General features: G+C 44.0%; 1 protein-coding gene across 9 annotated transcripts in view; it reads left to right on the top strand.

Annotated features, from left to right (window-relative positions):
- SIPA1L2 (signal induced proliferation associated 1 like 2) overlaps positions 1–25,507 on the top strand; it is a 240,798-nt gene that overhangs the window by 44,778 nt on the left and 170,513 nt on the right. For 7 of the 9 annotated variants that reach the window (XM_019797353.2, XM_011222166.3, XM_011222167.3 and 4 more), the window contains exons 2-3: positions 2,901–2,950; positions 23,770–23,843. The gene's annotated coding sequence lies outside the window, so the exon portion shown is untranslated. The remainder of the gene's footprint in view (positions 1–2,900; positions 2,951–23,769; positions 23,844–25,507) is intronic. The other 2 variants (XM_034662509.1, XM_034662510.1) reach the window with 1 other exon arrangement.

Here is a 25,507-nt window from a genome sequence, read left to right on the forward strand (position 1 = left end):
CTCGGCTGGAGAAGAGAAATTAACCACAGAGTATTTAGTCGTAAAACACAAACTGTTTAACCAGTAGGACTTTTAAAGACTTATTTCATAAATTAAAGTTGAGGGTTTTATAATGTATCAGCATTAAAAAAATGTAGAAAAGCAGAAAGCCTCTTTAGAGAAAAAAGAATGGGTTCCTATTGATGCTTTAGAGGACTCTTTTTTTTTTTTTAATTGTACAGGTTCATGGTTTGTGTGCAAGAAGCAGTTATCATTTATAGTGTGGTTGTGTCTCCTATGTAGGCCTTTCCAGGTTGCCTTGCAGTACATCTGGTGCTCTGTCTGGGTCCCTGGTGTTCTGGCTCTGTCCAGAGACTCTTTCAGCCGTTCCTAGCGCAGGAGCTGGTAGCCGAGAGGTGTCATGAACACGACCGAGTGAATGTATGCTTGGTTGGACTTAATAAACTAGTGAAGATTGAAACAATGATGTAAGATGCCCAATAACATATTCTTTTTCTAATTACTTAATGTTAGGAAATCTTTTGATAAATACTTTGGTGTTTTGTGTGTGTGTTAACGAAACATAACATACATTTTATTATTTTTAAGTATGTAGTTCAGTGGTGTTATATGTATTCATATCATTGTGCAACTATCTGTCTCTAGAGATTTTTCATCTTCTCAGAGATTTTGTACTCATTAAACACTAACTCCCCGTTCCCCTCCCTGCCCCCCCCAGCCCCTGGCAACCACCACTCTACTTCCTGTCTCTATGAAGCAGATTATTGTAGGTCCTTCATAGAAGTGGAATCCTATAGTATTTGTCCTTTTGTGACTGGTTTATTTCACTTAGCACCATGTCTTCAGAGTTCATCCATGTTGTAATATGTGTTGTCATTCCCTCTTTTTTAAAGCTGAGTGATACTCTGTTGTATAGATTTACCACATTTTGTTTATCTGTTCATTGGTTGATAGACACGGTTGCTTCCACCTTTTAGCTATTGTGAATAATGCTACTATGAACATGGGTGTACAGGTATCTTTTCAAAACCCTGCTTTCAGGGCTCCTGGGTGGCTCAGTTGGTTAAACGTCTGCCTTTGGCTCAGGTCATGATCCCGGGGTCCTGGGATCGAGCCCTGCATTGGGCTCCCCACTCAGCGGGGAGTCTGCTTCTCCCTTTCCCACTCCCCCTGCTTGTGCTCTCTGCTCACTTGCTCTCTCTGTCAAATAAATAAATAAATAAATACATCTTCAAAATCCTGCTTTCGATTCTCTTGGACATATACCCAGAGGTGGAATTACTAGATCCTATGGTAATTCTATGTTTAAATTTTTTTAGGCATTCTCCACACTGTTCTTTACATTTCTTAAGGTTAGAATTGGCTACATTGGCTCCATAACTTAAGTCAGTGAGAATTTCCTTCCCCTCCGTTGCTGGTGCACGTCATCTTAAGTTCAGCTACAGTTGAGGGACTAATAATAGTAACATTTCATCAGATGTTTCACCAACTTCATAAAAATGGAGACAGACTGAGAAAAGTGGGCTTTCTAAAGCCACGGCCAATTGTAGTCTTGTTGGTAGGGGGCCCGGTAATTGATCACTGTTCAGAGTGAGAGGGGCACTGTTAATACTGCACCGGGACCATAGGCATAAACCCCGCTGTCCTGGCATAGCCCACTTATTGGGGTCCGTCTTTTGTAGGGAGCAGAGTGCAGGACTCTGGCAGGATTTAGAGAAGCCACGTTGTTGCCGTTTCCTCCGAGCTGTGCACCTGACGCGGTTGCATGTTGATTGAACACCATGTCAGGAAGGAGTGCGGTCCTCGGTGCGCCTGGCTCCAGTTCAGTTTGCAGAAATTCTTACACTTTTTTTTTTTTTTTTTGGAAATGATGTAGTGAAAGATCATCATTTTAGGAGCCAGGCTGCCGTGAGTTCATACCCTGTCCTGTGTGATTCACTTTGGGCAAATAATCAGTGTCTTAGAGTACCAGTCTCCTCATCCAGGAGGCAGAAAAGGCCGATTTTGTAAGTGATTGTGGATTTGGAAATAACATGGAAAGTATCTAGTGGAGCGCTTGGTACTTAGTGCCGCATATCCAGTATTGTCCACTCCCGTTATTAAAAGCAGATGCAATTTAAAAGTTAATACCAGGGGCTCCTGGGTGGCTCAGTCGTTAAGCGTCTGCCTTCGGCTCAGGGCGTGATCCTGGAGTTCTGGGGATCGAGCCCCACATCAGGCTCCTCCGCTGGGAGCCTGCTTCTTCCTCTCCCACTCCCCCTGCCTGTGTTTCCTCTCTTGCTGGCTGTCTCTCTCTGTCAAATAAATAAATAAAATCTTTATAAAAAAATAAAAAAGTTAATACCAAAAATAGACACCTGGATTAGCAGTTGTCAAAATTTTGTTCTTAGACCCCACTTTGACAACTTACTGAGGATCCCAGAGAGCTTTTCATTATGTGGTTTATCTCTACTGTTGTTTGTGATACTTGGATTAGAATTGAGGAGTTTAAAAATAGTTACTAATTAATTAAAAATGGCAGTAAGCCCCTTGCCATCTATTATAAATAACAGGTTTTGTGAAAATCACTCCTTTCTAAGACAACAACAACACATTAATGAGCAGAATGGCATTGTTTTACAGTTTTGCAAATCTCTGTAATACCTGGCTTAAGAGAATACAGCCAGACTCTCAAGCCATATGCTCCTTGTCGTGTTACTCAGCTTCTAGAAGACTCCGCTGTGTCCTGGTGAAAGGAGCATGGAGAAGGGAAATGATGTGTTTTGCTGTGAGAGTAGTTCGAACCTGGTAGACCCCTGGCAGGGCCTTGGGAACCCCTGACACCCTCAGACCATATGTTAAAAACTGCTGCCCTAGAGTTTTTCTGTGAGTCTGAACTGGGTCTGTTTCTTCTCTTGCAGGTTCTTGCTCCTGGTCAAGTGAGCTGGGACCTGCTCTTCTCCCTGCTGAGGTGAGCCTGCCCCCCACCCGTACCCCAAACCACTGCTTAGAGTTTTAAATTTGAGCTTCTGTGTCCCGTGAATGGTGGTGGTTTTTTTTTTTTTTTTAAAGATTGTTTCTGTTCCCCTTGGCTTAGGATCGAATGTTCTGATTTTTTCACCCCTCCAGCACACGCATAGGTGAGCATTGCTTGAAGAAGCCATTTGAACTTGGGGATTGCGTAAATTGGGGGCTTCAGAAGGAGTGACTGGCAAGCTCCAGTGAGTGTCCATGACTGTGTTTGAAAGGCTGTGAATCTTCAAGTTTGTTTGTGTATCTCTGCATGGAGTGTCCCTTAGATTCAAGGGGCAAAGTGGGAGCAATAGTGGGGAATACAGGGCTGCACACAGGCTGTGGTCCTGGTGGCGGGTGGGCCCTGCACTGAGGGGCCCTTGGGAGGAAGGTGATGAGGGTGAGGTGACGGAGGGCCAGGGCTCCCCGAATGGGGCCCAGCCATCTTCGCGGGGCCCCACTGTGTCACCAAGGACACGTGCCTCCGACATAGAGTAAAGGCAGAGCTGGCTGCTTCCCTCCTTGTGTGTGTTCACAAGTATTTTCCATAACAGCAGGAAATCGGATGGGTTTGTGAAGGAGCTATCAGGAGTCACCATCCCCCTGCACGTCCAGTCTCTGGCCCTTTACCCTCCCAAGTTCTTCGATAGAGCTAGTTACTTAGTTAACGATAGTTTAGTAATGAGCCCAGGAGAAGTTCGCATAGAAGCATTACTTACACCTGCTCTCTTCATTGTCTTCTAGTATTGCCAGCTGGCCCAGAGTGTCCTATAGAGTGCCGTCCCCTCCCTAGGGTCAAGTCCTGCACTTAGTGGTCAAGTCTGTTGATCGCCTTTGTTCCCACAGCCTTTGTTGCTATGTGTGTTGGTGCATTTTGAAGTCTGTGGCCTAAAAGCCTGCACTTGAAAAAGTTGTTAAGCGGACAAGCCTGTTAACAATGGCAAGGTACCACTGGAGGAGGGAGTAGATACCCATCACAGGTTTTCTTGTTACCAAGTATAAACACATCAAGCATACGTGGATGGTGAGATTTCGACACTACTTGCAAGAGAGAGAGATGAGAGGGAATGAAGGCAACAGCGAGAGGCTCAGCCTGCAAAGACCACGTTCCTTCTTGTGTGGGGCTCAGGGGACTTGGCTGAGGTGCTAAGGACCTTGCTGGAGCCTGAGTATATTCTAATATGAAAATAACAAAGAGGGGTGTCATTTACTTGTCAGCGCAGGAAAAGGGAAGTATTACCTGGATTTGTTTAAAGGAAAGACTCCCTCCCTCTGCTCAGCTGTGCTTGACCCTCCTGGTTCCTTGGTCCCCTCTGCAGCCTGGGGAGGAATTCCTTCTGTTACTGGCCTCCGGCCCCTGAGGGGCACGGGCTGCCTGGACTCCACTCTGATCTGCCTTTGTCCCTTACTGTGCTTTCCAGCACCGTGGGACGTAGCTCCTGCCAGGAATGAACACTGCCTGGGTTATTCCTGATCAGGTGTGTACAGCAGCTAGCCTAGAGGATGCCATCTCCAGACTGGTTTCTTTATGGCTGGTTTTGATGAGAGAAGTTACATTGATTTTCTACAATATGAGACCATATAAACATTTGTGATACAGGCTCACGTTTTTAAGTGTACTGCTTTTTGTTGAAAATTACATTCTTTAGTTTTAAAATTTATAGGTGTGTTCAGTTCAGAAAACACCAAAATACATAAAGTAGAGCATAAATCAACCCTATAATCTCACTGTCCAAAGGCACTCACTGCTGATAGACCTTCTTTTAAACCTGCATGCACTCTTTAAAACAAAACGAAAGTGGGATTATTCAGTTCATACTGTTTTTCCAGTTGCTTTTTTCCTTTTCTTTTCTTTAAGATTTATTTATTTATATGACAGAGAGAGTGAGACAGAGAGAGAGTGTTTGCAGGGGGAGTGGGAGAGGGAGAGGCAGGCTTCCCTCTGAGCAGGGAGCCCGATGCGGGGCTCGATCCCAGGACCCCAGGGTCATGACCTGAGCCTGAGCTGAAGGCAGATGCTTAATGACTGAGCCACTCAGGCGTCCCTCCTCCAGTTGCTTTTCTTCTTACCAATACATTGTAGCTGTCTTTTCATTGTTAGCATTTAGGTAGTTCCTACTTACTCTATTTAATGATGAATTGGCTTTTGTGTGTAGCTATACTATAATTTAATCCCTGTGGAAGGACATTTAGGTGCTTGTCAGTGCTTGGCTCTTATTAACAAAATGTTTGTGTGTGTATATATATATATATATATATATATATATATTTATACAACTATTTCTTTAGGATGAATTCCTAGGAAGGAATGGAATTCCTGGATGAAAGAGTACTCAGGCTTAAAATTCTGGCCAATGCTGCTAGATTGACCTTCAGATAGATTGTGCCCTTGAGAATTCCATCTGTGATTTAGGAGTGAGTCTCCAGCAGGCACCAGCAGTGAATAATCTCAGTATTTTGTTTCTGATTCTAAAGTAAAAACTCTTTCATTTTTTTAATATTTATGTTCTTTAAAAAAAATTTAATCCTGAAGTTAGGCACCTTTATTGGCCACTTGTAATTTTTTTGTCCACTTATCTTTGGAATTATTGCATGTACTGTTTTTTTTTTTTTTTTTTTGCNCTGTGGAAGGACATTTAGGTGCTTGTCAGTGCTTGGCTCTTATTAACAAAATGTTTGTGTGTGTGTATATATATATATATATATATATTTATACAACTATTTCTTTAGGATGAATTCCTAGGAAGGAATGGAATTCCTGGATGAAAGAGTACTCAGGCTTAAAATTCTGGCCAATGCTGCTAGATTGACCTTCAGATAGATTGTGCCCTTGAGAATTCCATCTGTGATTTAGGAGTGAGTCTCCAGCAGGCACCAGCAGTGAATAATCTCAGTATTTTGTTTCTGATTCTAAAGTAAAAACTCTTTCATTTTTTTAATATTTATGTTCTTTAAAAAAAATTTAATCCTGAAGTTAGGCACCTTTATTGGCCACTTGTAATTTTTTTGTCCACTTATCTTTGGAATTATTGCATGTACTGTGTTTTTTTTTTTTTTTGGCAACTTTGTTATTCTGAATATTAGTCCTTTGTGACATGATATAAGAATTTTTGCAAATTCTTAGTTACCATCATTTTTTTTTTTTTTAACCATTTGAGTTGCTTATGATGTGAACCCTGACGAACTCTTTAAGAGCGTAGCATGGAGTAAGGCTAGTCTTTTTTCTGCGTTGAAAATCCATTTCAGATGCTGTCCTAACACGGGTTATGATTACAGCCCAGGTAGAGGGGCCATCATAAGTCCGTACAACGTGTCTGTTGTTAGTAAGGTATGAGTGAAGTTCATTTGCTTTGGTTCGTCTATTTTCTGTTGTATAAGGACGATTATCCTCACATAATTTATATGTCAAGAGTACATTGCTTGAAATCTACAAGTTTTGTAAGAGCATCGGACCTGAGGAGGAGCTATACTGGTTTAATTGCTGACTTGTTGCATAATCTTAGAGGGATGGTTTTACCATTTGGTCTCATTTTCCCATTGATGAAATTAGGATTTATTTAGCCTTCATGAAGGCTTAGCAGCCTGTTTATCAGAGGATCAGGAGACTTGTTCTCTGGGAGAAATCAATTATTATCATTAGGGGATTAGTAAGAAAAATTTGGGCTGAGTTCCAAATTCTGGTCCTTACAAAGATGAATAGGATTTTCCAGGATAGCTGGTACCATACTGTTCTCATGGTGTGTATTTCAGCCTTCAGATTTCTGATAGGAATTAACTCTTTAGGCACTTTCTTATTAGAAAGGAATATCTTGCTCCTCTTCTCTGCTCTCAGCTTTACCTTCAAACTTGCACCTTCTTGCAATCAAAATAAGTATTGGTGGGGGGGTACTGGGCTTCCTTTCGATCCTGTCCTTTTTTCTTTTTGGCCAACTTTGTAAGGCCAGTGAAGTTCTAAGGCTCTAGTGGACCTCAAGGGGGGCCTTAGTTTATCTCCATTGACTTAGAGTGTACTTAGCCAGGTAAATTTCTCGTTGTCCTGCCCAGGTTTCTGCAGAGGCATCATACTTACTTAGATGTCTCTTCTTAGGGGAACAGCACTGGGGTGGATGCCATCTGCTTGCTTCAGGTGGCAATGTGCCAACTGTCGCCAGGATCCAGATGTCAAAATGAAGTCTGAACTGTGATGGTGCCTGATCTTTACTCAGGCACTTGGACATTGGGAAATGGACTGGCCTATATATAAAGTGTTTGGGTGATCTCACATCTCTTCCTGAATTTCATTTTTTGTTGCTTATACTCATGGGGTAACACAAGACATAATCATGTTCCAGATTATGTTTCAAAATGTTCCATTTCATATCATTATCAGCCAGGTTTGGAAAGGGTGGATTTTAGAATCTGAAGACCTCATCGAAGGGAGGCTGTGGGCTCTTCCGTTCCATGCCGCCTGGAGGTGATTTAGTTCAGTGAACATTTATGGGTAGTTTCTGTTGGTGGAGCACTCTGTTAGGAGCGAAGGGAAGCAAGATGATTAAAATGTGGTCCTTCCCTTTGAGAGTTTATCATTCAACAGGGAAGAAAGAAACATATACAAATAGCTCTCACAAGAGGTTTGATTGCTGTGATCATCAAATACTAGGGAAGTACCAGTGGGCTGAGTTGACCATGGATCTCTGCATCAGGTAGGCGGGCATGTCATAGGCACATAATACACATGTTTGAATGGATGAATGAATATAGTTAGACACATTTTGGTGTGCTTTATTCATAGCAGAAAAGATGTATGGAAACAGATGATTTGATGGATTTGTGTATGATTGCATGGGGTATGAGATTTGGTGAGGTCACCAAGGAGCGCTCTGTTAGGAGCCAAGGCTGAGCAAGATCCCTCTTGCAGCCATCCTTTCTCCTCCTTCACTGGGGCTAGTCCTGCTGGTTTGCTCTGCCGCCTCCTCCCAAGGCTGAGAGGACTCTCCTGAGCCCATCACTTGAACAAAGAAGGGTTTGGTCCTTCATGTGATAGGTCCAGTGCTCTGGTTTCGTGTGGACTGATTAATGCCAGTGACGCTTAACACTGCTTTGTTCTTAGGACTTCCTTCCTTACTTCCTTCCTTCCTTCCTTCCTTCCTTCCTTCCTTCCTTCTGAATCATTAGTCATTTCATTTTGTTTTTGCAAACCTGTCATTTATTATGGTAAGGATTATTTTTCTTAATTCACAAGGTAAGATGCACTTTTCTTGATAACCAGGGATTTCTTTTCCTTCTCTTTTTCCAATTTCTTTTCTTACCATTAGGTTCTATCTAGTCGAATAAATAACAATGTGTTTTGTGTGCATTATATTACAAATAATTTTTCCCAAAATGTAACCCTGATCGATGTAATCACCTGGGATGGACTTTATGAGGGAGTGAGGCAGACCATCTCATCTGCAATATATTTGTGGGCCATTCTCTCCTCTTCCCAGTAATTATTCTGGTACACTATTACAGTTTATTTGCTTACTGTTACTACTATGTGGTAGATAATGTTTTAGTACTTCAGCTATCCCATTTAATCTCCCAGCAGTTCTTTGAAGTGGGTGTTATTATCCACATTTTAAAGGTAAGAAAGCTGAGCCCCAGGGAGGTCAAGTGATGTGTTCAAGGTTACCCAGCAAATCAGTTGTGAAGCCAGGAGGAGCCGGGCTCTTAGACCTCATTCTTTGGCAATGCCCCAAGGGCAGGTGACTTCTGGGGAAGGCTAAGTCATCTGTTTTGTCTTATCTTATGGAGATTTCAAGATGTGGTCTTATTTTCTGAGAAGAACCAACAAGAAGAATTGGTGCAATTATATCAATCCCGTCCATATATCTATATATCGATCATTCACAAAGATAAACATTTGATGTGTGAGACCAAATAGAATCCTAGCAAAATCTGAATGTGCACAAGAATAATATGAAACAATCATGGTGTGTTCTGATACTCAGATGAATGTTGGGTGAATAACCTGTCCATGACCCCAACACCCGCTTGAAGTAGCAAGCCTCTCAAAACACACGTGCTCCTGAGCATCACGAAAGCTGGACCTTTTCCTGGTTGGTAGAAAATTCACCTGAAGTAGCTTCTTAGCTGTGTATGACCTCTGAGAGGCGAATGGGATGAATAGTCAAGTCAGTATGTTAGGAATTCCCTTACAAAATGTTTACTGTGCAGGGTCCAACTTTGTGTAAGTCTTCTAGAGAGTTCGTATTTCGAAAACATTTGCAGTACTATCTTATAAAGATAATTCTGAACATTCCCTTACTGAAAAGCTGTGAATCCCGTTCTTAGTTCATGCACCTGAATGCCAGCAGGGCGCTCCCACAGAACACATTGTAACTTTGTAAGTTACATGTCAGCGTGGTGTGTTTTCTTTTCCTTTGTTTGTTATTAAACATTTCGCTGGAGGAAATATGGGTGGAAGATTTCGTAAAGGAAGCATTCAGTGAGAACAATGGATAGTGTTAAGACTTTGATTCTGAAGTAAAATAACTATTTTTCCTCGAGAGAAGCAATTCGGTGGTAAGTAACCATGTGTCTGATAGAGGTGGAGAGGGCACCATCACATTTGGGGTGTCATTTCAAACTCAGACAGCCCCTGTGCCTCACGCTTCTGTGGTCTGGGACGTTTGGTCCCCTTCACATCTCGACGCACAACTGACATAAAGTCATGGCAGTCCTCACTGCTGTAAGGTTATTTAGAGGGTCTCCACGTGCAGTGAAACACGCTAAGTTTTTATATTTAATTACCTAACAACTGTGAACATGTTTCTAAGATCGGATTCTTTGATTTTCTCCTACACTCAGTATAGTGATAGTAGTAGCCAGCATTTGTGGGCACTTTTCTGTTCTAAGGCTTATTGTAAGTCCTCGGCAGGTACGCTTTCCTTAAATGTGAACAGCTCCTGTCGCTGTCTTCCGTGGCCTGCGGATGCAGGGACTCTGAGGACAGAGACACCCAGGGCTCTTGTATGCAAGCCCCTGGCGCTTAGCCAGAGTCCATGCCGACTCCCACGGATTTGCACAAAAACATCTGGCAAACGGGCTTGGTGCAAATAGTATAGATTAGTGACAAGAATGCAAAAGAACCTCCGTTTTAAATTTGGACAGTGACAGTGTCTGCCACTCAGGTTGTCGGATTATTAGCTTAATATAACCTGGCAATTTCCTTAATATTTTATGGGCCCTAATTCTGATATTGGCGAAAAGGGTATAATAATCTGTTGTAAGATTTTCATCCAAATTCAGTGGCACAGTGCTTGTTGCAAATGATCCAGTCATTGTTTATCTCCCTTCGATTTTATCTAGAAAATCAACTGAAATATTTTTTTTAATTTTTTAAAATTTTTCAAGATTTTATTTATTTATTCGTCAGAGAGAGAGAGAGAGAGAGAACAAGCAGGGGGAGTGACAGGCGGATAAGCAGTCTCCCCGCTGAGCAGGAGCCTGATGTGAGATTTGATCCCAGGACCCCGGGATCATGACCTGAGCTGAAGGCAGACACTTAACGGACCGAGCCACCCAGGCGTCCTTGAAATCTGTTTGTAAGAAACTATAATTTTTTCTCCCATCTCGGCCATGTCCTCTCCCTACCATAAAAACGCATGGCCGAGTCTTTTTTTTGTAACGAGAGAAGGACAAGTGAGAGCTAAGGCAGAACTGGGGTTGGAGTACTAAAACTGAGGTTGTAAGTTTTTACTCTTTTATGATCTTATCTGACTATTTCATAGTTGCCTATTGTGAGTGGATTTTTATTCTTTCCAGGAATGGTGTCTAGAAACGTAGCGCTGGTGGCCTCTTGGTGGCCCGTCCTTTGCAGGCTGAGTGCCTGATGCTCACCCTCTCCCAGCCGGCTTTTGTAGCCTGCCTCTACCTGGGCAGTGGACCTGACTTGGCCTAAAAGCCTTTGTTGTTGTAAGCAGTGGTTTTCACCCTCCGCTACCCATCCGAATCGCCCAGGAAGGTTTAAAAAATACCAGTGCCTGATTTCTAAAACTGATACTTAGAAACTGAATTGTGACTGAATTTCCAATGTCCGTATTTTTTAAAACTTCCCCGGCTGATTGTGACAGGCAGGGGAGGCGGAAAACTCTGCCTTACTGAAGGGGAGACCCGGAAGGGCCATATCTCATCGCTCCCGTAATGTCATTATCACCATCAGTCTTGTCTGTTGCAGTGAGGAATGGAGTCTCTTGAAAGTGGCTGTGAGTACTGTAGGATCTAGAGTCGTGTGGAACCAGTGGCCCCTTGCCCCCCGCCCGTCCCTCTTCCGTCTAGGCTGGAGTGGCTCAGTGGGTCCCCGGTGTTCAGACAGGTCAGGAGTCGGAGGGACCCACGGAAGGGGCGACTGCAGGGGCTTAGGTGCCGCCCACGAATACGTTTGGCATCCTTTGCCATCCCTTTGTCTATTGTTTGGCAGTTGAGTGTGTCGGAATTATTCCTCGTTGTGTTCTGCCTGCCGAACCATACTTACTATTTTTAGGCACTAACCCACACAATAGGTTTATAAAAAGGCTTTTGAACCTTCTGGGGCTCTGCTGGATTTGGTCTGACAAGGGCTGAGTTACAAGTAGGCTCTCCCGCCTCACAGTTCAGGCATGTAGGATTTTTTTTTGTTTTTTCTTTATAAAGAGTCTGAATAGCCTAAAAATATCGAGGCTTGGCGGTCTGTCAGGTGATGCTCTCCTGCAGCGTCCCGGCTTTCCAGACACATCGCTTTGCAGGTGTTCGTTAGATTGCTAATTTTTATCTGTTCTTCTTTTTTCTTTTAAAACGCTCTAAAGTGTGCATAGTTTATAGTGCTGGGGGGAAGAACGAACATGGAAGCATCTTCTTGTTCTTGAATCTCTACCCTCTATCTAAAAAGATGCATTTTCTTCCATTGAGGGGATCTGCTTGTGCGGGTCTGCTTAACAAATGGGATTAAACAGATAAAACTAGTAGTAAATGTTAAACTTCTTTTTAAAATGGCCATCCGAACTTGCTGGGTTCTAATCCATTGTTGGAAATATGCATCACTCCATTAGGAGGCAGAAACATGAGTTTCCTTGCGGTCATAATGGAAAAACAATCTCTCATTGTAAAATAATGTGATGGCCTTAGAGTGTCCACATGATAGATTGGATATTATTTATGATTCTTTTCTTCCTTTATTGCATCTCCTGCCATTAAAATTCCATAATAGGCAGTCTACTAGAATCCCCGCTGTATAGCTTTGACTTTTTAGAGTACACGTCTTCATAAAGATCATACCCAAACTAATTTCCAACGAGGCAATTAGCCAAGTAAAGATTTTCTTTGGCAGTGCTTAGTGCGGGGATAGACTCTGAGCTATTGTAGATGACTTTGAGGATTAATACTGATGATTTCTTAACTCCTTCTTTATGCTGGTTACAAATTTACGACTCCTCTTGCTCTTGGAATCTGTGTCACTCTGTAGGACAGGCCTGGCCTGTCTTTTCAAGGGAAACATTTTGATTTTTTCCAACTACATGTGGACTGTTTTCCCCATTTCTTCACTTCATTACCTCTCTTGGGTCCCACGCCCTCCAAACCCCTGTGGGGGTTTGTTGCTGATCTAGGGAGCTCATCTGTGTTCATGCCATAGTTATTCTCTTCAAGCATCAGAGGGCAGCTGGAGCAGTGGGGACGCTCCAGCTGCTTGGTTCTCTGGCCTCCCCTTCACCTCCAGTCCTGAAGGGGCTTGTCATTTCCAAACCTGCATATCAGGAGCCACCAGAGCCCTCTGTTGAACTCTCTGTTCCTAGGCCCACTCCACGTGCTGCCTTGTGTCCCCTTCTCTCCTGCCCCTGCACTTTGAATCAGTAGGTTAAGGTGGAGACTAGTAAATGGAATTTTCATCAAGATCATTCCGATGCAGTCATCTGTGTCACCCGTTGAATGTTTGGGGTAGTTCCAAGCCTCGTTGTACAGATGAGACATTCAAAGGCCAGCCAAGATGAGGAACTTCGCCAGGGTCACACCGGAAGACGTGCCAGTCAAAGATAGAAGACAGGGATCGTCCACCTTTGTATGGTGGATATAGATGTGGCAGAAATGACCAGAAAGTTAACGGGGCTATTTACCCTGGACACACGTCGTTCTCCATTTCGTGTTATTGGAGAGTCTGTGTGTTTTGTGTCCATGACAGCGAGGAGCATAGGATGAATAGGTGACCTGTGTACTTACCTGATCTAGGACCAAACTCAAAGAAAATGAGTATGGGATCCCTTTTGAATTCTTGTATATTGAAAGAATTGTTAGTGTATGATTTTGGCATTGTTTTGACCTCATGTTTGTGAGTAGATGTTCCGGTTAGCTTTTCCTGCTGATAATAATATCCGCAAGCTTCCTTGGCCACAGCAGCTACGGAATGGGGGCTACTCACCGTCTGGCAAGGAAGTGCCTAAAACATATAGTCCTTGTTCTGATCACATGGTGACGGACGCATATTTGCACATCCATTTAAAATAAACAAAGCTGACTTCTTGAAATTTATCTGAAACCTTATTCTCTTTTCCACTGACAGTTATTTGGAGTTAGGACGATAATCTGTGAGAATAGGAGGTCATTGAGGGCATGTGCCACAAAGGTCTAGGAATTCATTTTATCTGGCTGACTTTATCTTACTGACCTGGGGATTGTGGTCTGCCTCCCAGGGAGCTGGTCCATGTAGGGAGTGGCTTTTATACGTGTACACAAATGTGTAATGATCATGGTGTGTTTGTCTGACAGGTGGTAGGTACTTAATTAATATTTGATGAACAAAAGAAATGCTTCAAAAAAGACTTCTTTTTATATCTGTCAAAATTCTAGCTCAGGATCCTTCAGTTTTCTTGTTTACTTTTTCTTCCTCATAAATATCTGGGCTCCACAGCCCAGGATCTTCAGTGGAATAATTTACATTTCTTATGTCCCATCTTTTTATTTTGGCATTTTTCCAGTAATGATACCCCCTCATGATTCTGTTCCCTTTGAGGTAATTATATCCACTTAGAAGCTTCCATTTCTTACTAGAACTTACCACTAACAGAGCCTGGGTCTGAGGCCTACTTTGGGAGAGACTTTGCATCAAGATCCCAGGCCTCATCAGTGAGCCTCCTGAAGGCTGGAGGCCTCGCCCTGCCCCTGGCCTGGGCCTGCCTCCCCCAGTGCTGCTCCACCTGCCCTCATCTGCCAGAGGTACAGGTGGTGGAGAACTGGGGGTTCTTCCTGCTGACCACGTTGACCAGGAAGCAGTGACACCCTTTCCATGAGAACAGAGCCATCCATGGAAAACCTTCCTGTTTCTGAGGGATTATGCCCTTTTAACAGGAGCTATGAACGAATACTCCCTAGCCAGATAGGCAGAAGATCTGCAAAGAAGACTCCAGATTAAATTTTTTATTTCCAAGGGTTTTTTTAAAGGCCACTGGGTAGAAGATTGACAGGGAAGAACAGCTTCTTTTTAAATGTTATTTTTTGCTTATAAATTACTGATGACCAGATTACTGATGCCTTATTAACCGCCCTGTTTGGGGATGTGATTTGGGGTCAGAGGTGGCCAAGTGATTCCATCCAAACAGTCTGGTGGGACAGCTGAATGGGATTGCTGGCTGCCATGATGCCCGAGCATCCCAAGTACTCTTGTTTTTGAACTCAAACTAAGTTTCTTTGTTGCCAACACAGGGATCATTTTGTTCTGAGCTAAGTCTTCTGTGGGCCCTGAAAGGCCAACGATTTGGCGTGAAATGGAGATAAAGGGATGGGCAGGGATTAAAAGTCGTGAATGAATTAGGGGGCATCAGCAGGAAGGAAATTTGTTTCTAGATAGATTTGCTGACATGTAGGTATTACCCTCCCTGGATCCCAGAACTTTTATTGCCCTGGTAAACAGATAGAGTCCACTTATATCTGTATCAAATTAGCCTCCCCTGGAAGCATCACAGCTCACTCCGACAATCGAGCAATTTCCTGATTTAAAGTAGTAGACATAGACCTTCACTTACTGATAAATTGAGGATATTTATATTTATATCCACAGGCTTCTTTGCATTGCAGGGTGTCGAGTAATATGTATCCTATATATAATATCTGGTAGAAAGAAGGAAAGAAAATCACCCCAAGTACCAAAACCCAAAGATGAAAACTGACACCATCTTTTTTCTATGAATTAAATGTGTCTATATATCCATGTGTGGTTATATTATATAGTTGTGAACATCTTGTATATATATTTTAAAATATATGTGTGTGTGTGTGTGTGTGTGTGTATATATATATATATATATGAAAGCATTCGGACATTGCACACGTCATTACCTCATGGTCTTTATAAACAGTGTTTTTATGCCAGAGCATTTAATGTGAATGAAGCTGGCACACTTCTCAAGAACACAGACCTGCGCAAAAAGGGGTTGTACTTTTCGCTCGTGTAGTTCCCAGGCTTGGTGCCCTTGGCTATGGAGCTGAAGGTGCCTGGTACCTGTTAGATCTAACTGGAGCCAATTGAGTTTATATCATTATTTGGCCATATTGAAAGCGTCCCTCCTATGTGCAGATGTGGAAGAAAGAATTGATTAAATGAGGCGCTGGTGCCCAGTGTAGAGCTCTGCATAATGAAAATAATTTACTCAGCCTGGCTGATTTCTGTCACAATCCCTGCTCTCCCTTTGGCAGGCAGGAGGGCGGAAGCTGGGCCCTGGCTCCCTGCAGGTGTAGAGGGCTGGAGTCTGAGGTTGCTTGGGCACATTCAGACCCTCCCCTGCTTCGTATCCTGGAGATCACCCACCCACCAGTGGGGTGAGGATGCTAAAGTGTGAAATTAACACATCAAGTGAATTTCTATCAGGGTAGCCTTGGGCTGGTTTTTGCAAATTAAATTTTGCAGAAATTAACCGCAGCCTTGCCAAGGCAGCGTTAACTTAGTACTGGTGAAGCCAAACTGTTTCTGTGACATTTCTACGCTGAGAGATAAAGGGTTAGTTTTACACAGGACAGGGAGTCTTGCTGAGTAAATTGTTGTCTGTTTGATAAACAAAACAAAACAAAACACAAACAAAAGAACTGTTGACCAGAAGTGATGTGCCTCAGTAAAACATGATTCATATAGAGGTTTGAAGAAAACATGCCTGAATACGTGGGATCGAGCATCGACCAGCAGGAATGACAGCCAGCTCTTCCAAAAGACTTTTATGGGTGACATTCATCACTTGGCATTCAGAAAAAAAAAAATTCTTTTTTCAGCATATGGAGATGAGCTCCATCTCTCAGAACTATAATCACATTAACCAAGCTCACTAACCTGAGCATGTAACAGGAGTGCCCACTTAGTAATTTATGGAAATAAATACAGTCATGGGGACCTCTTCTTAGTCCCCACATTCTCTGCCTCGAGGTAGGCAGAGATCTGGTGGTTGCTTGGCATGTTCGCAATGGGAATGGAGAAGATCGATGAATGAATAGTCACTGGATTCAGGCAGAGATGTCATGAGAGAATATTCCTTGTTTAGTGGCTAATTCCTTCTCTCTGGATGCCAACATTTACTTCGGAATTCTCCTTTTTCCACATCCCGAGTGCCTGACCAAAACTCTGTTTTCAAATTATATTTTGCCATTAATTAGGATACATACAGTCAGATCTTACAGGCCTTGGGGCTTCTTGCTCTTTAAAGTTTAAATCTCAGAGGGAGAGCTTCCCTTACTTCTCAGCTCTCCGGGGAAGTTTTATTGTACAAGATGAAAGCCCACGGCAACTGACTTTCCAGGTACGGTTCTGTTTGAACAGTGCCATTAGGGCTTGTCACTTTTTCCAGTAAGGCTGCTTCTTTGTTTCGGCTTGCTCTCCATCCCAACATTGCTTTGTTGATATGGCTATAATAATTTATATAAAAATATTCCACCTAAGGATTTTAAATATATGACTTTATCTGTTGGCAGGTCACATAGCGGTGTCATGCTGGTATGGGTGGTTGGCATTTAGCTGACTTTTTGTTTGTTTAGCTTTTGTATCTTCATGGAGCCTGGTACCTTGTTAGGCAGGGTGAGAGAATACAAAATTGAGTAGAGTTCTCTGATTTGTAGGTTCTCAGTCTAATGGGAGAGATGAGCATGTAGATAAGTAATGGTCGGGGTGCCTGGGTGGCTCAGTCAGTGAAATGTCTGCCTTCAGCTCAGATCATGATCTCAGGGTCCTGGGATCGAGCCCCACATCAGGATCCCTGCTCAGCAGGGAGCCTGCTTCTCCCTCTGCTGTCCCCCTTGCCTGTGCATGCACGTGCGTGCTCTCTCTCTCTCTCAAATACATATATATGTGTGTGTGTGTGTATGTATATATATATAAAATCTTAAAAAAAAAAAGGTAAGTAATGGTAATGGTGGGTCCTGTCTGCCAGAACACAGGAGACACCAAGTGTTACAGCTTCCCCGAGGCAGTGAGAACACAAGGAAGACACAGTAGCCAGAGAAAAAAATGTGCGTGGGGACGATCCAGAAGTCCATAGTACCTTGGAGTTTTGGTTAACAAGAGGCCAGTGGCAGAGGATGGAAAGACTGGTTGAAGTCACCCTTTGGTAGGACCTGGTGTTCTGTGGGGCTGAGAGAGAAGATGGCATGCGTACAAAGAATCGTGTAGCCCCTTGACCAGAATCCGACAGCTGCTCCTGCTCCTGCTGCTTGTGGCTTCCAGGACTGAAGAGCTCCCTCCACTCTTCAAGCCCCTCGTGTCCACATTTCATGGGGAGACTGGCAACCAAATCCTCGGGTGTCTTATGTAAAATAGAATGCCTTCCTCGTGCAACAGGCATTTGGTGTGTTATGCCCTCCATTCGTCCTGATTGTGGGAGATGGGAACGAGACCAGGTCCACAAACTTCTCCACTGTCACCTACTGTGGATTTGACAGGCACTGTGCTATGCCAGCCTCCCATCTCCCTCCATCCCACTGTTTTATTGAGCTACCCTCTTTAGCATTTGTTCATCTTTGGCTGATGGAGCATGGGTGAAAATTTACCTTGGCCAAGCGTAGGATTTTCTCTCCATTCTTGTCTGCTGTTCCAGGGCTGTGGTTAAGTGTTGGCTTGTGTCTCTTTTGGACTTTACAGTTTCCTCCTCTATCCCTCTGTTGAGATTTTGGTTATCTGTTTTGTAAAACATTGAGTGAAATGATTTTTTTTTTTTTTAAGAGTGTCGTTTAACTTTTTCTGGGTAAATCATCTTATCAGTTTTTTTGGCAGACTTAGTCTGACCCTGATATTCATTAACTTGGAGGCCTTCAGTTTGTTGTTTAAGTGTTTGTTGAAGAAGGGATAGATAAGATGCCTCCTTTTACAAAGCAAAAGTTGAAAGTTTCTCAAGTGCCATCGAGAGACGGCTCTTGATGATACGGAATTTCTTCTGACTTTATCTTGTTTCTGTCTCTGTTAGTTTCTCCTGATCTGCAGACTTACCTGTCTGGTTTCATGTGCCACTAAGACCTGGTTGTAGGATTCCATCCCCTCCAGGGTCTGCAGCATCAGAACACGCCTAGAGAATCGATTTTCATCCTGGTGTGTTCGACCTCACGGGGTGCTGCCTTGTCCCAGAAGGGAGGGAAGAAGAGACGTTTGGCAGTTCAGTCTTTTAAAAACATCAGTGCGATGAATTATTTGGTTCTTTTTGCTTAAGCAACAGAGGTTCCACCCCCATCCCCACCAAAAAGTCTGGGACTCCAACAGATGATGTAGGTGTTTGGGGGTCTTGGAGGGCCTTGGGCTGCCAGCAAAACCCCCGGTGATCGAGGCTCAGCTGAGTTCACTTTATCCCTCTGTTAGTTTTCAGAACAGGCAGGGATAGCCACTTTAATGACAGTCTACACGTTAAACTCTCGAACGGCTCAGTGGATCCTGAATTCTTGGGGCAGACATTTCAGCCTGTGGACGCTCTTGCTATCTTTGGCTGGAATGTCGCCTCCGAGGAATCCTGCCCTAGCTGTTCAAGGGCTCTCACCAAGTTGAGGTGATCCTTGAGCTGTTGACAGTCTTCTGGGTAACTCTGGCTTCTCTCTACTTGAGAATGCTCTTCCAGGACATTCTAGCAGGATCCAGTTGCTAGGGAAGCAACTCTTTAGTTAATACCCTTGCGAGTTAACACCCTTGTGATGAATGGCTGTCCCCCACCCTGCCCCATACTTTTCTATAATGGAGAATTCCCAGAATGGTTTTGTTTAGAAATGTTTTTTTGTCACTTTCTGGACTGACTATATAGAGTCTGCTCTCCCCCGCTGCTGTGTCCTTTTCATCTGTTCATTTATCTGGGATTTCCAAAGACGGAGTGGGGTAGTTGGGTCTTTTTTGAATCTGCGGAGTTTTCTGTGAAGCTGATGTCATAGTCTAGACCTTTATCCTTACATATGCAAATTATTAGATTACATTTAGCAGTTGGGGGCTTTGTCACTGTCTGCCTTGTCTTGGACTTGGTGAGAGGCTGTGTATGGCCGAACAATTTCAGGTTCTGTGGTCTGTGGCGTTTGGGTAGAGCACGTCTTCGGGAGTCCCAGTGAGAAGGAGACCTGTCCTTGCCCACCTGGAGGTGTTACAAGTCCCAGTGGGATTCTGCCGTTCCAGGGTAGCGCTGGCTAGGCCAAGCATGTCATTGTGGGTCGAATTACCTGCACTTTCCTCCACAAATACCTGCTTGCCCACTCTGGCCTAAGTTACCTTGGAGATGAACTGTTGAGTCCGAAAGACTTCTGTTTAATTTTGGGTACGGGGCTTACAACACTGCAAGATAAATACATCTCACTGGGTGATTTCAGTTGTTTGATAGGAGTGTGGTTCGTTTTCTCAGTACTGCTGAGATTAGTGAGGTGATGTAAAGCCTAGAAGCTTTTCAGATGTTTGTGTTGTATCAGATTTTAAAGTAAAAGCCTCTGCCAGCCTGGGCTAATTAAGGTACATACATGTGTAAACTCAATTTCTAGTTTAACGTACTTGCTTTTATTCCATAGGCAGTTATTACCAGGAAGAGGGGACATTTGAGTTTTGCTAATCACAGACATGCACATGGGGGGTACAGAACCTCTCCCTCAGACGCTCATTGTTGGGAATTACTCCCTTATTGTTATTTTAATAAAAATAATTGAACCTTCTTTTAGCCCATTTGATAAAATTAAACTGACGAACTCTATGGAATGCCTGGGAACAATACCGAGCTCCCTGGCGACAGCTGCAAGGCCAGGGGTGCCCACAAACACGGGCTAGACGCAGATCACAGTTCCAGAAGGAAAACATGCCCCCCGTGTGTCACAGCGTCAAGATGTGTGTGCATGACACACAGTGCTCTAGTTAACGTGAGTCATGGCTTCATTCTGCATTAGACCGGCGTTCTTGCAAAAGCAAACTGAAGGGAAATCTACACGGTATTTTGAGAGCGAAAAAGGGGGCTATTTTTAGGGAAGCATTGCGGGGAAAGAGATTTCCTATTGAAGGTTTGGGTATTTGAGAGGTTGGATTAAAGTACGTTTGTTAAAAATAGAACTTCAAGGGTAAATATTTTATTTCCTTATATGATATTATTATTTTAGCACAGCTGTGCCCCGTCTCTTCCTGAGCAAGCCCCTCTCCTCTGGGTTGTGGACCTCTTGTCCTCGTACTGACGTCCCCAAGACAGTGTTGCTACTGATGTGCCCTGTCTCAAATCTAACTCCTAGATCTTTCCTACTTCTTTTCTCATTTCCTCACATGGCTGCATTGAAATAAATTTAGCACTTCTTCCTATAGATCTCTCAGGCACAGACAGGAGATCAAGAATGTGTCCATTTTGGTCTTTAATAGTGATTGTGTTGGAAAATAACTATTTTCTTAGAGGTGAAACTGAAAGCAGTGTTGTGGGAAGACTTGTATGTCAGTCCTGCCTCCTCGGGTAGATGACAAGCTTCATGAAGTCAGGGCTCACGCATTATGTATCTTTCCTCATGCACCACGCGTCTTGCCAAGGAGTAAATGCGCAGTGAGTGCTTGAATGAAAGAATGAACACGGGTTACCACAAGGTGGGTTTTGCTGATGCTTTGTCTGTTGTTAATCAGAAAATTTTGACCGATCGCTCCATTATAGTTCTGGCTTCGTCGTGAATATACATGTGTATTCATACTCTAGGGATTTATAGTCTGATGATGAAGACAGGAAATACAAACTACAGAAGAGGTCTATTTTTAAAATGAATTTGATAGGTGAAGAAGGCTGAGACATATATTTTATAAGGGGGGGAATGTGCATTAGCGGCCCAGAGGGGAAAGAGGACAGCGGACCCTTGAACAACACAGGTTTGAACTGCATGGGTCCACTTCTACATGGGATTTTTTTATATATACAGTTCTGTATTTCTCTTCCTTATGATTTTCTTCCTAACATTTTCTTTTCTCTAGCTTACTTTATTGTAAGAATACTGTATAGAATTCATATACAAAATATGTGTTGATCAACTGTGTGTGTTATCCGTAAGGCTTCTGGTCAACGATAGACTATTAGCAGTTAAGTTTTGGGGGAGTCAGATGTTACATGGGGATTTTCGATTGTGGGGGTCAGCGCCTGTAGACCCCCCAGTGTTGCTCAGGGGTCAGCTGTATAAATACAGTAGGTGATGGAGCAGCTCCTCTGTCGAAATCCCGGATGGGCTTCTTCTCCTTGGTGTCTGGCCACCTCCCACGAGTAGCTGGACCTGAGACGGGGCCCACGTGGTCACGTCCATGGAAGTGGCCTGACACACAGGAATCTGCTTTCATCTCCCTGGTCCTGTCTCTTCCCTTCTTTGTTCTTCCCTTTTCTTCCCTAACACTGTATCTATCATGATGATCCACTCACTTATGCATCCGTTTATTCAACAGATCCTCATTGCTTACCTGTTTGGAGTCAGACACCAATTCCGTAAGTTAGCGAGAGCCACCCATCTCCCGGCTGCAATTCTGGTCCTCAAGAGGACAAGAAAGACATAAGTGCCATATATAAACGTATTGTTATCAATACTAATGAAAGCTCACATTTAATCACTGCTCACTCTTTGTTGGGCACTGGCTAAATCTGTTTTTTTTTGTAAGTACTATAAATCGATATAAAATGATATAAATGTACTTCATCTAAGTTAAACCTCTCTCTGACTTCAAAACCTGTTGTTTTCAAGATAAAGTTAAAATTTCCCCACGTGGCTTTTTAAGACTCAACACTTCAGCTAAGTAACTAGTCTTTCCGGCTTTTGCTTTTAATGTTCACGATAAATCATTTGCTTCCACCACACCCACTTATCCATCAGCCTCCACGGGCTCTGCACAGCCTGGAGCGCACTGCCCTTTCTCTCTTTGAAGATGGAGGGGAACCATTCTTTGAGGCCCCGCTCACATCTCACCCCCTCCCACCGGGACCTCTTTCCTCCGGGTGAACCCCTAACACTCTTGCTGTGAGTACTCCTTGTTTACCGGCTTTGGCGTCCTGCCTTTGGTTTGCAGTTACTTTCCACATGCTCGCAGCGCATCTTCAGTTAGTTTGCTTTCCACCCCCAGTGCAGCCGGGGGCAGTAAACCCCACGTGGCACCCACACACCCTGGGCTCCTTCCAGTCCTTGAATGTGGAAGTTGTCGGGGACCTTAAGCTACCTGGTGTTGCAGATCGAACCTTTTCATCTTCAAGATGGAGAGAGAACTGGATCTGGGTCACAGAATAAAAACAGAACTTCTTCCAGGGGAAAATGAGAGAAGGCTGTGGTTTTGTGTTTGCACGTTTGGGGTACCCACATCTCAGGCACAGTCTCCCCATTATCTCCCTTAACCTTCCTGCCGATCCTACTGGTTGCCGTATAATCCCCTTCCCTTATCATCCCTGTGCATATGAGGAAGCAGCTCAGGGATGCATGAGGGGTTTGTCCAAGGCCACCAGCTGGGAAATCGAGGGGTTCTCGTTCACGCTTGTCTTTCCCTGACGTCCTTGCTGTTCCCACTCATCTTTGCCTGTCTCTCAGTGTGCTGTTTAGTTACACTACTGCACTCAGTACTTTATTTTTATTTATCTTTTTAAAGATTTTATTTATTTATTTGAGATAGAGCGTGCTTGCAAGAGAGAGCACAAGCAGGGGAAGCAGCAGAGGGAGAGGGAGAAGCAGGCTCCCCACTGAGCAGAGTGTCCCATGCAGGGCTCAATTCCAGGACCCTGAGATCATGACCTGAGCAGAAGGCAGAAGCTTAATGGACTGAGCCACCCAGGCTCCCCTGTACTCAGTACTTTAATCTGGTACCTAGAGAATTGATTTGGCAATACCTCTTCCAGCTTGCCTTTTTTTTTTTTTTTCTATTCAAACTTGTATCAACGTATTCGTGTTTGTGTTTAATTTGAAACACTTTGAAAGCAGTTTTATCTTCACTGTCTGCGTGAACCCATGCACTCGTCCCGATTTTTTGCCGTGTCTCTTCCTGGTGGCGAGGGCTTCGCCAGCCCGGGGCTGTGCCATCAGCATCGCGAAGCTGGTCCAGGGGTTGCCTGCCCTGACGCGGGGCTGGCAGAGCCTCTGCTGCTCCGACGGTTTCTGATTGTCACGGCAGCAACAACAGCCACAATTATTAATACTCAGAAAGGCAGAATCAGCTGTTTTCCCCAAATGTGTTTCTGACTCGTGTTTAACTGCTTTTCTGCTTGCAAATGCTGCTGCCGTCAGGATTTTTCTCTTGGCTAAATGAAGGTGCCTCATGCATGGTTATGATTGGCAGTCCTGTTTGCATACGTTAAAAGCCCTCCTCCTCATGTTGTCATTTCTGTACAGGTGTGAAAATCTAGAAGGTAAAGATACCAAGAGAACGGCGTAGTAATGAAGTCTGACTGGTGGCGGATGGCTGGGTAAGAACGTTCGTATTTAAAATCCGAGAGATGTAAATATTTGACTTGATATAATGTGACCGTACATTCTTCACTACTGATTATTTAAACCTTCTGTTGAGCTCTTAGACAGATGGTCTTTTGAGTAATGAACTCCTTTGAATACAGCGAGATGCCATGTGGTAAACTGATGAGTGGCATTATTAATAAATATTTTAAGCAACAACAACAAAAAAAACCCAAAGTGAGAGTGGGTAGCTGCAGATCAGACAAATCTAAGCTCCATCTTCTAGAGGGCTAAGAGTAGAATGCCTTTCCAGGCATTTTCAGTGGCTCTTCTCCATTTCTGCAGAGCAGTGGGAAAAAAGGGGATCACTCTCACGTTTTCTGTCATCAAACTGTGTTTACTAGGACTCTCTCTGCCTGTTTGTCGCTGGGCTGCAGGATCTGTGAGAGGAGTCCTGCCTCTGTGCTGGTCATTGTCATCTGAGGCAGTGCTGACACAGTGAGTTAGGGGTGTATAGAAACGAGATAAAAATGGTCAAAAATGGCCTGGGTGGCACAGTCGGTTAAGCGATCGGCTCAGGTCATGATCTTGGGGTCATGAGATCAAGCCCCGCGTGGGCTCTGTCCTCAGTGGGGAGTCTGCTTGGGTTTCTGTCAGCCCCCTCCACTCCTGCTCTCTTGTCCTCTCTCTCTAAAATAAATAAGTAAAATCTTAAAAAACAGAACAGAAATAATATTGACCATTATTTTTGTATGTTTCACCTCGAAATGTAAGTTGGATCAGCAGATTTTCAGTTAAAAAAAAAAAAGGTTGAGTTTTTCCCGCTGTATTTGTGCCTTGAGCCCCTTCCTTTAACCCCCCAGAATTTTAGGCACATTAGCAGTACCTCACTGATTTGTAATCAGTAGGAAAAAAGTGTCTTACTTAAGTGGACTTTCCAGACTGTGCCCGCCTTCATCGTGGACCGTAGATGTTTGATGATGTCTGAGACCTCTCACACCCCTGGCTTCCCCAGTCGTTCCCAGTAACCCTCCCTGTGAATGGATTACACTCGGACTTGGTCCACTTTAATTCTAGGTACTTTTCCACAGACGTGAGGCGTTTGCTTTCAAATCTCTGCATTCGGGAAGAGTTAGAAAAAGGCCTTGGCAAGAGCGAAACAGATGTTAAAGAGGATGGCGCTGTGAGACTGGAAATATTTGCAGTGGAGCCTTCAGAGAAGGAGGGGCGTCATGGTGGGGAGGGGCCCAGGTCGGCTGGGAGGGAGGGAGACAGGAGATGTGCGAGGCAGGCTGGAAGTGGGGGGCAGGAGGGCAGGGATTTTACTGACTGCTCTTGGCGTGTGCCTGGGGGATCTTGGGTGTGGTGATGGCCACCTTGGGGGAGAGACCACATGCTGTGGGGAGGGAAGGGGGCTGGTCGTGCAGGCCCCATGACATCTAGCTCAGAAAATCCTACCCGTTTCCATCTGGCCTGCAAATCCTGGCCAGTGCTTGAACACTTCTTCCGTTCCCCTTATTCGTTCTTGAAGAACCCCCTTTGGTTTTATTCAAGCATCTGCAAATTCTACTGTTCGTCGCTCTGGCCGTATACTGGGCTCTTGGTATGTGCAGAGGTTCATGCCCCTTGGTATGACAGACGTGTCTTTCCGCTCCTCTGGCTCACGTGCCACACGTTT

The sequence above is a fragment of the Ailuropoda melanoleuca genome, chromosome 6 (genome assembly GCF_002007445.2).
Source record: "Ailuropoda melanoleuca isolate Jingjing chromosome 6, ASM200744v2, whole genome shotgun sequence".
Lineage (NCBI taxonomy): Eukaryota > Metazoa > Chordata > Mammalia > Carnivora > Ursidae > Ailuropoda > Ailuropoda melanoleuca.